The sequence below is a fragment of the Eucyclogobius newberryi genome, unplaced genomic scaffold (assembly GCF_026437365.1).
Source record: "Eucyclogobius newberryi isolate DKJ021-1_F unplaced genomic scaffold, fEucNew1.0.hap1 SCAF_3, whole genome shotgun sequence".
Taxonomy (NCBI): domain Eukaryota; kingdom Metazoa; phylum Chordata; class Actinopteri; order Gobiiformes; family Gobiidae; genus Eucyclogobius; species Eucyclogobius newberryi.
In genome coordinates, this window is record NW_027315945.1 from 19,715,316 (window position 1) to 19,731,658 (window position 16,343).

The 16,343-nt window shown below is 39.3% G+C and overlaps 1 long non-coding RNA gene across 1 annotated transcript in view; it reads left to right on the top strand.

The window, feature by feature from the left end:
* LOC140373646 (uncharacterized) overlaps positions 1 to 9,302 on the top strand; it is a 50,108-nt gene extending 40,806 nt beyond the window's left edge. Inside the window, exon 3 of the long non-coding RNA XR_011929042.1 lies at positions 9,245 to 9,302. This is a non-coding gene — a long non-coding RNA (uncharacterized lncRNA). The remainder of the gene's footprint in view (positions 1 to 9,244) is intronic.
* Positions 9,303 to 16,343: the final 7,041 nt, after the last annotated feature.

A 16,343-nucleotide genomic window follows, 5' to 3' on the forward strand; every position in this document is an offset into this window, starting at 1 on the left:
TAATTGACTAATTGTTATCTGACTCCACACAGGGCCAAGAAAAGAGGTTTTATTACAAAGATAGAGCAATAGCAACAAAAACACGAAGCATGATGCTGGAAATATTATTATTGTATATATATATATATATATATATATATATATATATATATATAATTGTTTTTATTTTGTAACTGAGTAATATTAAGTTCAGCAAAAAGCAATAAACATACCAAATAATTATCAGCCTTTGAATTTTGGGATTTTGTTTTTTTTTATTCATCTCTCATACCTCTTTTTCTTGATTTGGCATTGTTGTTTCATTATGACCAATTATTAAGGCTTGGTTCAAGGTCAAAGATGATTTAAACTAGTGTATGACCTCTTGTGGCATTGTACATTTCTAAAACAATCTTCAGTACAACATCTTTGACATTTCTCATGCAGATAATGGACATGTTTGTAAAAGTAATTGCTGGTAGAACTTCAGTGAACCTGCTGTCCACTCAAATCACATGGAGCCAACATCCTCCACATGTAATTTATGCCAGTTCGCCTTCATGCTCACGTCGCCACACGGAGAGCATTACTCACTTAATGTGTAGGATGAAGCAGCCCCAGCTCTGGCTCTCGTTGCAGTCTTTTGTGTGCCTGCCCCCGTGTGTGTTTGTTTGGTGTCTGCACCGAGAGGGAAGGTAAATTGCAGTGATTATGTGGCAGTAATTGAACAGGGATGGTGTGTTTAATTGAGTTGTTGTTCCCTGATGTTTGGGTGTAGTATGGCAGGAGCTGACAGGTGCCTGGTCTCGCCTCGCTGAGATGAGAGTCATCTACTGTCACTTCTGTGGTGTCTCCTTTTCTTTTAAATGTGATGTTTTGTGTGTTTTTGCCTTAATACTGTCTGTTTGTTTGTTTGTTTGTTTGTTTGTTTGTTTGTTTGTTTGGAGAGAAATAGGTTTTAGTCTCGTTCTTGAAGATCTGACATGTTATAAGAAAATGTTTGGGAAAATGTATGTTCTTCTGTAGCTGGCTCAGTGTGTCCACCTGTCTGTCAGATAGTGTGGGTGGACACTGCATTCACAAAGTATTGGGAGATATTTAATAGAAAGACATGTTTTTGAATGTGTAACTTTGAACTGATGTTAGGAAGAGCATGTTTTTCTGTTGTACAATAGGGATTGAAGTAACACCACAAAGTAGAATCTAGCTATTTATCTGATTCTTTGAAGCTGCGACTTGAATAAGAGTTTACAACTTTTTTAGTTTGTTGTTGATGTCATGACATACTGTATATACTGTTGCATATACTGTATGTGGTTCTGAACACCTCGGTGTTGTGGGTTTGTTCCCGGCCTCGACCATTTGCCAAATATCTCTACCGTCTCTCTCCTCTTTCACACTTTAGTTTTCCTGTCAATTAAAGCCTTTAGGCCAGAGAAAAAACAATCCTATCTTGGGTAGTGGGATTTAGGCTCACAATAGTTTGTGTTTTAATGAAGTCAAAAACAAAACTTTAAAGACTAAAATGTGAGTTTGTTGTTGCCTTGTTTCACTTTATCCAAGAACATAATGTCAGGCTACAAAGCTTATAAAGAAGATTAATTGTGTTTAACCTGAATGATCCTACCGTAAGTGAATATAAAGTTTACATTCTTCCTTTTGTATCTGTATTTATGTTGTGTAATGCCAAGGTTCTATCTGTATGTCTTATGGGCTCATCGTGAGGCCTAAATCAAATGGTAGTAAAACATCCATTTCCCCGCCTTCTTCATCCCTCCTATATCACCTTGTCTGGTTTCCTCTCCTCCCTCCTCAGTATCTGCTCTCCGCTGGGATGCGATTAGGTTCCTCCCCGGCCTCCCCTGATCTCCATGGTTCCTATGTGTATTTGTGTGTGTGTGTTTGGTGATTGTTGGTGATCTGAGCAGCCCAGCGCGAGGGTATTGTGTGCCGATTCCCGTCTCCAGATGAATGTCCCTATTCACTAGTACAGCCTCTCCATTAGCCGCAGCCGAGCCACAGCTTGTTGTTGTCTTCTCTTCTTCTTTGCAAAAAAAAAGCAATTAAAGAAGGACAAAACCCATGCTCTAACACAAGCGGTGGTGTACCTGGGAGGAGGAAAAGTGCTGTGAGAGGGTGTGGGAGCGCGTGGTGGGAAGTGATCCTGTCTCCAAAGAAAAACCTGCTGGATTTATTTGTCACATTCATGCGTGAATGCAACCTTCTCTATAAGCTATACAAATGCACTAGACTCAATGTCAAATATATGTTTTTATTTCTCTCTTGGACTGTAGCTATACTAGTTAAACTGCTCAGTCATAGTGTTAGATTGAATCCACTGAGTGATGAAGGAAAGCATAAAGACATCGCTTTTATTACTGCTATGCAAGGAACTCGATACATTATACATTATTAAGTAAAATACTGTTTGCCTTTGCACAGTTAGCTTTATTTTGGATTCATAGTACTGTCTAAACATGATCGTTATTAAAAATGTGCAAAGGATTAGTGTATGGGTCAAGACATTCTGTCCACTGGAATTCATATTCTCATAGTCACATAACGTAGCCTAACACCTATATTTTACCTACAATAATCCATGTTTGTCTTTGGATGATGGGTTGGCATGAAAGCAACCACAATCTGCTTTAATCATTGTTTCCCTGATTTCCTGCTTTTTTCACCAACAACCTATAAAATGTTGTGTCTCTATGCACATTTTTATGCACAGTAGGCTGTAAAGTTCAATACCAAAACAATTAAATACTGTTTTGTTTCTGGTGTGTTTTCAGACTACTGCCTTTGTAAAACGTTATATTGGAATCCAAAAAGTATATATCACTTTTATTTCTGACAAAAACTCATGGTCATGGATAACAGCATCTTCAGTATTCTTCGACCACATTCAGATGAATGATCAGTAGCGCTGCACACATTTCACAGAGTAAAGAAAGAAGAAAGAAGAAGACAAAAACTACAAAAAAGACCAAAAATAGTAATTGTCCAAACTAATCAGTACCATATCAAATGACACCTCTGCCTCTCTTTAGTCTCTCTGTTCCGTGGTTGTTTATTGAGCCCTGCATCTTTTGATTCGTTGTGATATCAAACATTTGCTCAGAAATGGACCTGACATTTGTACAGACAGTGGCTCTCCTCTTTTCAGTGTGGCAGGACCCCTAGGGAGCTTTGTGTGTCTGTGGTTGGGTCGTCACCCCCATCCCGTCACCACAGAGGGGGGTGCACCAGAGGGGACCAGAGACCCCTTTATGGGCGAACAGCATGCAGAGAATAGGCAAGTTCTGCCAACCTCTGAAGTCCATTAACATGCACAGTCCCTTCTCTCCTCTTAGGGTTATGCTCATATTTTAATTTTCTAAATATATCAAATACCACTTAATTCAGTCACATTTAACTTGTTATTTTAGTTAGAACTGTAAATGTTTCCAGTCTGAGAATAAATGTATTGCTGCATATTTTGACAATGATTAATAATAGTTTAAGAAGTCACTGTCACAGTTTAAGCCACTATCTGTTGGTTCAAAACGTGTGTTGTGCTTTTGTCTGTCAGGAGAGAAATTCTTCAAGTTTTTAGTGATGAGTTTTTAGCAATTAGTTTTATAGTTACTTTATACTTCAGAACTAATAGTATTTTTTCTTGTACATAAGTAACATTACTTTGAAGTAACAATACTTCCCCCCTCTTGTTCAGTATACTGTACACATACACATGCACATAGCTTGATTTACTATTCCAATAAATCACTGGCACCGCCTAATTTCCTATGGATTTCAATTTCCCCCTGGACGTATCGGCATTGATCAACTTCAGGTGTAAGGATGTGCCAGGCGTCGCTCACCGTGACACTGAAGAATGGCTGCTCTGTGCGTGTGTGTGGAGGGGGGCAGCGGGAAGGATGTGTGCACACGCAGCATATTCTGTTCAACACAGCCATTGCCACCGCTGGGGCTTTACGATACAAATCCTCGAGTCAGAGTAATAAGATCTGAAAATGTCAGAATCATACAGGCGCAGATAGGGATCAGGCAGTTGAATCAGGACGGGAGATATTGTTATTCTGATCCAATCGCCTTGTAGTCAAAACCAGATTATGAGGAACAATTATGCTTTATGCTGCCGTTTATAATGGTTGTTACTCTCAGAAAGAATGTCTTCTGTGGAAATCAAAGCGGCTATAACGTGGGCATATATATTTGGCCAGTTTATGAGCCCATGTACTCTTTGTGCCAGTCCCAACTTGGAATATTAGAGAAGCATGTAAGGTGAGGCGTCAACATACAACATATTTCAAATACATAGGACACATTAGGACCCAGATGAAACTCAATTTACAAACATGTTTGATGTAGTGAAAGATAAACCCTCTTATCTTTCTCTCTTTTTCAATTTTTTTGAAATTCAGCCATAATGTGTGTCAATTTCAAGCCCAGATATATGTATGGTAGAAGTTGTATGGTCTTGCAAAAAAAAAGTAAATTTAATATGCAAATCTTGATGCATATGTACCTGCCTCTTTGTGTTTTGTCCTCTTGATGAGGTTGTGGATGACTTTTACTCGTGTAAACGTCTTTACCCCAAATTCCTCCCCTAGAGGCACATCTGAATGTATCTTCGACTAAAGGAGGAGAAATAAATTGGAGAAAAGGATAAATCGATACTTTGTGGAGAGGCAAACAGACCTTCCAACCCTCAGCCCTGACTCACATACACATGTAGAACATACAGCGGGCAATCTTACCTTGGGCTGTATTGGATTGGTATGCGCAGGAAGGAAGAGACACGCAGCAAAAGACTTGGCCTACAAATCATGTCCGTTGTTTGATCTATTAGGTGAATATAGAGGTGTTACTACCAACATGGAGTGGGTTCAGTTGTGACGTTGTCCCGGAAACATAGGAAAAGCTAAAGCAAAAAACTTCCACCAAGCATAGTTTAGTTATTTAAATAACCATGGTAAAAGTAGTTATTTAAATAACCATGGTAAAAGTAGTTATTTAAATAACCATGGTAAAAGTAGTTATTTAAATAACAATGGTAAAAGTAGTTATTTAAATAACCATGGTAAAAGTAGTTATTTAAATAACCATGATAAAAGTAGTTATTTAAATAACCATGGTAAAAGTAGTTATTTAAATAACCATGGTAAAAGTAGTTATTTAAATAACCATGGTAAAAGTAGTTATTTAAATAACCATGGTAAAAGTAGTTATTTAAATAACCATGGTAAAAGTAGTTATTTAAATAACCATGATAAAAGTAGTTATTTAAATAACCATGGTAAAAGTAGTTATTTAAATAACCATGATAAAAGTAGTTATTTAAATAACCATGATAAAAGTAGTTATTTAAATAACCATGGTAAAAGTAGTTATTTAAATAACCATGGTAAAAGTAGTTATTTAAATAACCATGATAAAAGTAGTTATTTAAATAACCATGGTAAAAGTAGTTATTTAAATAACCATGGTAAAAGTAGTTATTTAAATAACCATGGTAAAAGTAGTTATTTAAATAACCATGGTAAAAGTAGTTATTTAAATAACCATGATAAAAGTAGTTATTTAAATAACCATGGTAAAAGTAGTTATTTAAATAACCATGGTAAAAGTAGTTGCTTGGCTTTAAAACTATAACAATTATTTAAACACAATGTATTTAAATACAATTGTTCACACCTGAAGGTTTAGTTTTAGTGACTGTATTCAAGCAGTTGCATCATAATATAAATAATGTATATATTTTCCTAAAATATATATACAATATTGAATAGATATTTGTTATTGCACTGATGAATATTGTAACCTTACTTTAGGACAATAAAGTTCAAATTAACTATGATTCAAATAATAGCTTATTCCATTAAGGAAAAGTTCCCAGAGGAGTTGCGAATTGTTTTGTTTGTATTGATGCGGCTGAAAAGTTTTCATTTGAAGGGCTCTGAAGGAGAGTTGCTCGTATTTTTGGTCACATTGGCCCACTTTGAATCTACAACTCAAATGTGTGGAATACTGAGGCTCTACGATATATTTCAGCATTTTAGAAAACATCTTTTCTGTATGTGTTTTTAAAGTTGGGATATTTGACTTAATTCTTGTAAATGAGTAAGTCATGTGAATATTAGAAATGTTCCAAAAGGTTTGTAAGAGCCAGGAGTTAGGTTTAAATACTTCCTACTTTTGCAGATAAAATCGGGCAATGCAGCTTTAGTAGTAACGTAACATTCCATAATAATTCTATAAACTATATAATTTTTTACTTCTACTTACTATAAGTTGTGATTTTATCTTTTGGAGTACTTGTTCATACGTCTTTATGGACAGAATTTCTAGGCGCAGTCAGGGGTCGGAGGGTGTCCGGTTTGGGGACCACAGGATCTCATCTCTGCTGTTTGCAGACGATGTTGTCCTGATGGCTCCATCAAACCCGGACCTGCAACATGCACTGGGACGTTTTGCAGCCGAGTGTGAAGCGGCTGGGATGAGAATCAGCACCTCCAAATCCGAGGCCATGGTTCTCGACCGGAAAAAGGTGGCTTGCCCTCTCCAGGTGGGTGGGGAGTCCTTGCCCCAAGTGGAGGAGTTCAAGTATCTTGGGGTCTTGTTCACGAGTGAGGGAAGGATGGAGCGTGAGATCGACAGGCGGATCGGTGCAGCGGCTGCAGTGATGCAGTCGCTGCATCGGACCGTTGTGGTAAAGAGGGAGCTGAGCCGAAAGGCAAAGCTCTCTATTTACCGGTCGGTCTACGTTCCGAAAGGACAAGATCGCGGATACAAGCGGTCGAAATGAGTTTCCTCCGCCGTGTGGCTGGGCGCTCCCTTAGAGATGAGGTGAGGAGCTCGGCCACACGGGGGGAGCTCGGAGTAAAGCCGCTGCTCCTCCACGTCGAGAGGAGCCAGCTGAGGTGGCTCGGGCATCTGTTCCAGATGCCTCCTGGGCGCCTCCCTCTGGAGGTGTTTCAGGCATGTCCCACCGGGAAGAGGCCCCGGGGAAGACTCAGGACACGCTGGAGAGACTATGTCCCTCGGCTGGCCTGGGAACGCCTCAGGATCCCCCCGGAGGAGTTAGAGGAAATGTCTGGGGTTGAATGATGTCTGGGAGTCCCTGCTTAGACTGCTGCCCCTGCGACCCGGCCCTGGATAAGCGGAAGAAGATGATTGGATGGATGGAGTACTTGTAGTGAATTAATTTAAAGTAACTGCACTTTTTCTGCTCCTTAATTCTCATCAAATTAACAGATTTTTCTTGAATCCAGCTTCAACATCACTCCAACTATTGTTTGAAGCTGAAACAACCCAAAACAATCTCTCATTGAGTATGTCTATTTATTTTAACACAAGACTTCTAGCTTGTTATACTTCTGTCGTTCAAAGTCTTCTCCCGCTGTGCCTCTATTTCCATGAATGCTGTGAGAAATAATTGAAAGTGTCGTCTTTTGCAGCGACTCCCACATCTCTGAGCCTTCTAAATACAGCACACCAACCAACTGGAACCAGAATATAAAGATATCAAATATAAAGACCAAATTGTAATCCTGACTTTGTTGAGCCTGACGTGGTTTTAAAATGACACTGTGTAAGTTTTCTAGTGGTGGTGGTGGTGGTGGTGGTGGTGGTGGTGGTGAGGAGATCGGAGGGTCGGACACCTGCTTGTTTCCATGGAGATATTACATAGAATTCCAATAAATATATCTATCTTGTATGTTTTGAATTACAAGTGTTTTTGTTGCTCAAATTATTATTATTAATATAATAATAATAATAATAATACTTCCTTCCTTCTTTTGAGCAGGCTCGCCTCTTCACAGATCGGACTTGTAACTTGGCCTGGTGTTGCCAAACTGCTTTTAAGTTTAAGCAAAGCTATTACATCCCCATAGAGACAAGCAGGTGATGGACCGTCCACCAGAAAAGCAACATAGTACATACATATAATAGAGTAGGTTGACCTCTCCAATAGATCATATTATTGGCAACAACAAGGGGAACATGAAAGGCATGTTTTTCCTAATTTAATTGTACTGTAAGGGCAGTTTTTATTCCAGATGCCCTTCCTGATACAAGTAGTTATATATATATATTGTACTCTAAGAGTGAATTTGTGAAATTATCTTACCTAAAAAGGAAAAACTGTTCAGAACAAATAGCTTTTGAGGTGACTATTGGCACCAGTTGAGTTCATTTATAGACAGCATCACATTGGGGAGTTTACTGGACATTTTCTTCTTTTCAAACCTATATTCAACAAAGAAACTGCCACCAAATCTTTAAAAAAGATTGTTTTACCTGTAGTGTTGTAAAATGTTGATGTTTTCCTCAAGAGTTTTCTGTGAAGCTTCTCCCAAAATATCTTGTGTGAGAGGCCCCAAAATGTTTTGACTCACAGTGTGGAGTTGAGTTGAAAAAGCATGTCAGATGAGTCCCCAGTCCCTGCTTGTGCAAGTGTGATGTGCAACATGTGAAATCGAATGTAGAGAAATCCAAACAGGAACAAATAATGCACCACAAAAAGACATTACCTTTAGGGACATTAGAAGAGGGCAATTCCAACGTTCACAACTATTGCAGGGTTTATTCACTAAACATAAAACAAAAACAACACAATACATAATTAAACACAAAATAAAAAAGTGAGGACCCAAATGGAAAAAACGAAAATACTAAAACTCAATCTCAGTCATAAATTTCACCGCATAGATTTGATGTAACGTGCAACACAAGTGTGTAAGTCCTGATCCATTAAAAACAATTAAAACACTCTGTAAACATGAGCACAATAATAACACATATTGCATGTTATAAACAGTAACAGTCTTAGCAGCAATATAAAGGGCATTTAAATAGTTGTAGACATACAAAATCCCATTCTTCAGTCACTGATAAGTCAGGGTCGTCTCTCGACAGGTTGGCAGGACAGACAGATCACAAAGAAAAAACTGGTTTGTTGAAAAAAAAAATTAAATCCACACAGACATTAGTTGGTAAAAAATGGGCAGCATAAGCAGATTACATTAGTGAATTCCACAATAAGGCAGTATTAACAAAGATTAATACACACAACAATAGCACAGAGACAATAAAGCACATGTCAATTAATAGTAAAAGCTAAACAGTTTTGTAGAGAAGGTTCTGTGTGTTGCTAATATTGTTAAAAGTGCACTATGTAACTTTTCTGCTAGAGATGTTAACTGCTTTATCTAGACTGTACACTACCAAAGTTCACACCAAACATCAGCTTTGTTAACAGGGCTGGAGGAAAGGTCCTGGAGGAAGAAGAATGGCCTCTAAGACATCATCATTTTGTCAGGTAATCGCCCCTTGACCAAAGATAATAACTCCAGCCGTAAGGGGTCAGTAAAGAAAAAGGCTCTGTAGCTCAGTGAATACAGCACTTGAAATGAAAGAGTTGTTCATATTTGGTTTGAGCTAAATTTGAGTGCACCTAAATGAGGTTTGTACACATGTAAATGTTTAAAGTTGATGCATGCTGATCTGCATTTTAACTGGAGCTGTTATATGTGCTACATATATACATACAGTATGCTTGAAAGAAAGTGAAATGCATAAAATAACATACTTTTCACCTCACATTCAGAGTGTTATTTGTGACATCTCTTGTTTTCCTTACTGTTTGGCCTCCCAAATGGGACAAACTGAGTGAAGCAGTACATAAGAACAAAACACTAGTTATGTACACAGCCAGTGCAGTGCTGCTCAGAGCTACAAACCAATTGATCATGGATCCATTTCTCACAGTATTTCAGCTGTGTGGCCTCAACAATAGTAGACAATTATTTATTACAGATTCCAAACTTACTTTTAAAACTCAATCACTCCCCAAACACATAAATCAAATCAAAAGCAAATAGCATATAGGGGCAGGCCCTGAGCATCGTTTACCTCCGGAAGGAAAGCTCCTGTGAGAGATATGTTTGTCTTTTTCCACCTCATTGAAGGGTGAACTTCGCGCAGAGCAATAAGAAATGGATTACCCATTCATTAAACAGGGCTGTGACACTCTTCATTGAGTTGGACAAATAACAAATTAATTTCTATCTGCCTAATTTCTCCTTGCTCTCCTCTGAATTTTGCCCCATAACGCCAAATTACTGAATCTCTGAACCAAGTCCCTGAACTTTTCATCAATTACTTTAACACAAGACACTGTAGAGTGCAGCTGTCCTAGAATATACAAATAAACTTGGTGCAAAATAACTTAATACTAGATGAATGAATTTATTAGGCCCGAGCGCCACAAGCTGGCGAGAGGCCTATTAATCTCGTAAGGCCGTGCGAAGCACGGCTGCGAAAGTGCGCACGTAGTGCGCACAAAATCGAGCGCGAAGCGCTCGCCCACTTCCAAACACTCACTAACGCACTCCTCCACTCATGCACGCCCCGTGCATACTAATTAGTTGTAGGAAAATGGAACATTACCGTTGTAAACGGGCGAAGCCCGTGCAAAAGTTCGCACTAAACGAGCACTTTACATTGGGATGACGACCGCGAAGCGGTCGTCATCCCCATATAAAGCACTCATTTGCGCTAAGTAGCTCACGAATACGTTCCCCATCTCTTGCATGTTCCGTGCATATAAGCATGTAAGGCAAAAATTGAACATTATTACTGTATAGAGGGCCAAAAACACAAAGTGGGCGGAGCCCACTCAAAATTATCGAAAGTACCCGTCAGTGACCAGGGACCCACACCATGAGGTAGGAAAGCGCGAGCGCTTTCCGAAAATGTATAGTTTATGATATTTGAAAAATGGGAAACATTGTTTTCGCATCGGAATATTATTCTTTCTTTCTTTCTTTCTTTCTTCTTCTCGGGACCAACCCCCCTATTTTTCACCCAGTGAACATTGACGAAAAGTCACAAAAATTTGCACGCCTCTAAAAATCGTGCCTCTCTACATTCTGGCTATTTCCCTTTTCTAAAATTAAAAAAATTGGCGCGTCAGCGCCCCCAAATGTACCAAAAATGCATTGAGAGATGGGAAATGACCCAAAAAAAATCTGATCGTAGAATCATGAAATTTGGCGCAGAGGTAGATGGTGACAAGAGAAGTAAAAAATATTATTACGGCAACGCCGTCCGCCCAACCAAATGTCGGCCATATTGCTTCAAAAATGGCTAAACATGACTTCGGAGTTTTTCCAAACGTCGTACTTTTACGAACTCCTCCCAGGGCGTTGGCCCTAAAAAGCTGAAATTTGGTGAAAATGCTACTGAGGAGTGGGACATCAAAAGTTATCCAAATTACATTGATACCTCTCACGGTCTCTGTGCGGCGAAGCCGCAAACTGTAGCTAGAATTTCAGAAATCTCCCATATTTAAAATTTCTGCCGTTTGCGCAGATAAAGTCCGAATTGCGTCAAATTAGAATCAGTTGTTAAACTCTTTGCCCTAAACCTACTTGAAGTGAAATAAATTCATTTGGCGCCACAGCGCCCCCTACAGATTTTATATGGAGGTTAAATGTTTAGTTTTGCGAAATTATATGAAATTTGACACACAACTCAATTTTAGCATCCCCATCAAAAAAGTCAATGACTCATGTCATAATTGTTATGGCGTTGCCGTAACGATGACCGAAACCTTTCATGTTATTCCAATGGGGAAATCGCCAGAACATGTTTACACTTTAGACTTTCACAAACTCCTCCCAGGGCGTCAGCCCTATTAACCTGAAATTTGGTGAGACTCATCTTCAAGACCATCAAAAGTTATCCACATTTTCATTCAAAGAGTCACGGTGTCTGTGCGGCAAAGCCGCACATTTTGCCAAGAATTCAAAATAAAATTGCTTTTTGTTGGTAAAACAAAGGGGAGAAGATGTGACAGCGTCACAGATTCAGCAGTAGGCGTAATAAAAGGACAATTGGGGCGCGTTAGCGCCCCCTCCTCTTGCGGCGTGGCGGCGGTGTGGCGGCGGCGTGGCGGCGGCGTGGCGAGGGCCGATCATTGCCGCTTGCGGCTATATTTTATTTTATTATTGTATTTATTAGAATTATGCCCAGCCCCTCATGGGCTTATAAAGCACCATAGGCCAGTATCCGGATACATTTACATAAATGTTTCCAAACACAATTTTACTAATTTAAATAATGAGTCTATATTAATTACAGTTAAACAACCATTTATCTTGATACAAGTGTGAATTTTGATTAAAATAATGTTTTTTTTTTAATTAAGAATAATAAACACCTACAATTTTAGTTAACTTTTTTAAGTATTTTAGTTAGAGCATACCTTAGCTAAAAAAAGCACATAATAATTCCATAATATTCCATCCAAATTAGGGGGGGTCAGACCATAGCTGAGACTCGCTTTTACATACTATAGATACAACAGAATTGTCCAATCTGCCCCTAAAGATGTTGTTATTTTTCATTTCATAATCAATCAATCATCCATAGATATGGAAGATTGTAACTTCAAAGGCTATTTTTGTCACATATGGACATAAAGACACACCCCCTAAGTAGCACCTACACACCCCAAGCTTTACAATCTTGTACTATTGAAGGATTTGTTGAAATCTAATTTTAAGTCTTATTTATCAACATTTTAACTAGTCAACAAAAAAAGTCAACAAAATTAAACAAGAAATTTAAACCTGGCTCTAACCATTTCCTTTTTTCAGATGTTTATGTCCCAAATATGTGCAAGTTTGGCCTTTTTACATATGAAATGCTTTATAATGATCACTCTCTCCCAAACCACAATCATAAGCACTATGTGTGAAGTGTCTTGCCCAAGGACACAACGACAGAACTTGGTCCAAACAGGAATCAAAAACTTTATTTTGTTTTTACTATTATCCTATTGTATTGCATGACTTTATCTCTCAGGGTAAGGATAGGTGGTGTTAACAAAATTCCCCACAGTCTATTAAAGTTTGATCAATTTTAAGTTTCAGTTTCCGTGCTAGTTTCAGAGAAACAAACATTCATAACATTCATAACAGGGTTTTGTTCTCATTTCTCAAATACCAGTCTGAAGGTAGGCCGTCTGTAGCGTTAATGTATTGACAGGGTTGTATTGATGTTTCACTTAGAGACACTTTACATAGTAGTGCGGCCGGTAACGCGTCTCCTGCCATCTGCTGCCTGTGTGCTGACGAACGAGGCACATGGGGCTATTCCAGCTGAACAATGAGAGCGCAAACCAGCACACATCTATAGGTACGGTCGATTTTAAGTTTCACATTCCTAGCCATTAAAAAAAAAAATTAATCTGAAATGCTGATGTAAAATTATAAAGTGAATACTAGATCTATAATTTGTTTATTTATCAAAAATATTTGATTGTTTTGGTGTTTTTGAAAAAGAAAATATGTAACTTTTATATAGATATAGGGATGGATTTTTAAGTATTGATATCAACAATGGCAAATATCGGCCACAACAACAAGACAAATACCAAATACTATCTGTTGAGATCTATGTATATTGGACCATCCATAATGTGATATATTCTGAGTGGTGGGTGTTAAAGTTAAAATGCCCAAAGATTTGTTCAAATTCCCTGGAAAGTCCTCCCTTCACTTCTAGGACAGGGCGCTGGAATCACGCAGCACTTTAAACTCTTCTCTCAGCAGAGTAAGAGAACGTGGTCTGCCAGGCTCTCTGGGGCTGGGACGGTCCAGAACAACAGCATGCATCATATCACTGCCAAATCAAAGAGCTCATTGTGTGGATTACCTTGTTAATCTGATGATGCCATCGAGTTGTATTGCAGGTGTGAATGTGCCAGTTTTGCCCCTCTCTCTCCCGCTCTCTGTCCCGCTCTCTATCTCTGCTCTTATTGGGGAGGTGTAGCGTAATCTCCTTTAAATGCTTTCAAGGGGATATGAGACACGTTGAAAGGCAGCCAAAAGAAAACGTTGCTGTTGCGAGGAGCTTTCTCTTAGCGCTGCCCGCAGAGACGACCCACTGACTGGCACTGGTGCAAACGGAGATGCCACTTGTTGAAATAGAGGACTATGAATAATGAAACACAGCAAAGAGGAAGTACAGCGCTTGTGTGACTATGACAATCTGCTGGTCCCAAAAATATCTCTAGGAACCAACTAATACCTTCCCGAGCAGCTAGTAATAGTAGTAGCAGTAGTAGTGGCAGTAGTGGTGGTGGTGGTAGTCAGTCTCCACAACTAGATCAAGATCAATCTTTAGAATCATCAACTATTAGCCCTCAGTGACAGAATGTAGTTGTGTAGCAGGAGAAGTAAAATAATAAGTGAATGCAGATCTATCAGTAACTATAGCTGTAGTTGAAAGTGTGAACACGTCTGTACTTTCTAAAATCTTGAAATTATTATAATTCTTAGCATTTGTGGAGTAACTTTTCATATAGAAGTGGAAGAAGTCAAACTTTTTTACACTTGTGTAGTAGACGTTGCAACCAACTAACACCCTATTAGTAAAAAGTGTCGATATAAAACTCTTGAGTATTTTTACTGTTACCAACTTGGAAATTGACTGAAGTGAAGTGCGGCATCATGATAGTGTTGAATCTACGGCTTTAGCGGTCTTGCATGTGAAGCGAACTTCTACTTTTCAGAGCTGTGAGCCTGAGGTGCACTCCTAAAACAGAAAGATAAAAAGCGAGTGAACGGCTCAGAAAAAAACTAGGTATAATCCTTCCATTTTCTCCTGCTCCCAGGGGTGGTCTCTTCATCCCGGGCCTCAAAGCTCAAAGGGGGACAGAGCACACCCCTCCTTGCCACAATGGAGGGGACCCACAGGAGCTGCAGCTATCCGCGGCTCTCTGCAGTGGGGGTGCAGGTTTAAGCAGGTCTTTGAGTGGCCTAATTGCGTTGGAATACATGGGTTTGAGAGCTGGCTGCGGTGTCGGCGGGCTGCTGCTCTACGGACGCACTCGCCAATAGAGAAAACGCACAATACACACAATTAACGCTGTCCTACTCGTTAACTCGCTCCCACTTTGAGTCCTCTCCAGTTTCCTTTCTTCAGGCCGATATGTCCTTCTCCTGTAAGGCCCCTCCCCCTTCTCTCCCTCTCCCCATGTCGTCACTCGCCCGCTGTATTATTCCTCCCATACAAACTGTCAGTCCGCTCCCGATCGCTTTGATGCACACAACAATTACAGTAGAGATGAAAGCTGCAGGGCCAGTGCGGGGCTGATTACGTAAGACACCTTGATATCTGAACGGCTAATCAGAAATGAAGCCTCAATGTCTTTGTTATTGCTTTGAAATACACTGCCCTTGAATTGAAAGTAGTGTAAGTTTTAGCTCTGTACATGCAATCTACTTGGGCAGGCTGTTAATCGCAAACTCGTCTTCAGCACTGCAATACTAACAATATTTTCAAGAACAGTGTATATTTGTGCGTTTCGTAAAAGTTCAACAATGATTCGAGCATCAAAATGAATGCTTTGAGAGACATCACAAAATGTGAAGATAAGTGTTAAGGCAAGAAACAAATATACCATATTAAAATCTCTTTGTGCTTTTCCCATGCACAGATAAATGTGAAGATTATACAGATTATTTTGAGTGCTGAAATAAAATAGTAAAAGCAGTGCTAGATGGGAGCTAAAATACGCATCCTTCTCCTGTATTCACTAGAGCTGTGTTGATTTTGTTTCTGTTTGTCACACAATATAAAGTAATATCCTTTTAGCAGGATTGCTCCCTAAAGCCCCTTCTGTAATAAACTAATAATGCTCCAAATGGGACAGTTTCTCGCTCTGTGGCACTTAATACTAAGCTGTTAAACATCTGATTGTGTAGCATTGTGTTTTATCACCTGTAATAACAGCCAACACGTCCCAGGATGCAGTGGGGCTTTTAAACCAATGTTTGTGCAAACCCTTCTTGTTCAGTAGCTTATAAAAGTCATCAGATCTTCCTCCTTATGTACAGTGGTCAGTGTATGTCACACTGCTAACTATGATAGGCCTATCATGGGATAGATTATGTGTGAAACATTTAAAAAACATACAGTATCATACTTACGCAGCCCTGCCTTTGATTTCCTTTATTATCCGAGCCGTGTCTTAATAAAATCTAATTATTTCCGCTCATAGGATGCTTTCTGGTGAGAAATTGGCAGCGAGCTGTGAGCTGTTACAGTACAGGGAGACAGTCGCCTAATTAAAGCCTCAGAAATTGAATCTTTACAGCACACGGGTCATATAATTATCCTACTGTTAATTTAACGCTTACATTGTCTCTGTTCATTTGTATTCCCTTAAAAGTAGTTTGGCAGCCGCCATGGCTTGTACTGTACAGACATAGCCCAACAGCGGCCCATGTGAGGACTAACCCGGGACCCCGCAGTCCAAATAACAAGGCTCGCATCATTTATGCATT